This window comes from Silene latifolia, chromosome 9, assembly GCF_048544455.1.
Source record: "Silene latifolia isolate original U9 population chromosome 9, ASM4854445v1, whole genome shotgun sequence".
Lineage (NCBI taxonomy): Eukaryota > Viridiplantae > Streptophyta > Magnoliopsida > Caryophyllales > Caryophyllaceae > Silene > Silene latifolia.
Genome location: NC_133534.1, coordinates 156,279,278 through 156,279,963, shown reverse-complemented (window position 1 = coordinate 156,279,963; position 686 = coordinate 156,279,278).

The following is a 686-nucleotide window of genomic DNA, read 5'->3' as shown; positions in this document are numbered from 1 at the left end:
AGCCCTCCTCCTCCATTGTCACACCACCCTATCCATTCAAATATCAAGAGTTCAAACCCAAAGATGTTGAAGTGGGCAATGACTACATGACTCTACTTATGCAAGAGATGCATAAACAAGCTTACAAAGATCGAGTAGATGCATACCTGGCCCAATATCCACCCCTCCTTCATTTAGCTAGGCAAGGAATACTTGATCCTTCATGTCCTTTGCCTAGTTGGGCGGATAGGGAAGTCTTCTTTCCAAGTACATCTAGGGGTTAAAGACCGGGTGAAGATGGGAATGTCGATGATGAGGTTGATGATGATGAGGGTGTTGATGAAGAGGTAGAAGATGAAGAAGAAGAGGCCAATGAAGATGACGAAGGAAGTGAGCAAGGAAGTGAAGAGGGAAGTGGTGATGAGTCCGCTTCTATGGAGGAAAATGATGACAATGATGATATGGTGGAAGACTAGCAAGTTTGGAGGCTCCTACCCTCTTGAGGTTTGTCTACTTCTTTATTTGTTTTATTTATTTTTATCTTGATCATAGTTGGAGAGTCCTAACAACATGAGGACTAACACCTCGGCCCCATTGAGGTGTTCTTATTCCATTGTTCCCGTTTTGAAAATCCAAAATGGCAATTTAGTTTCATGCATTGCATCTTGTGTGTATGAATTACCCCATACTTTAGGACATTAGAAATA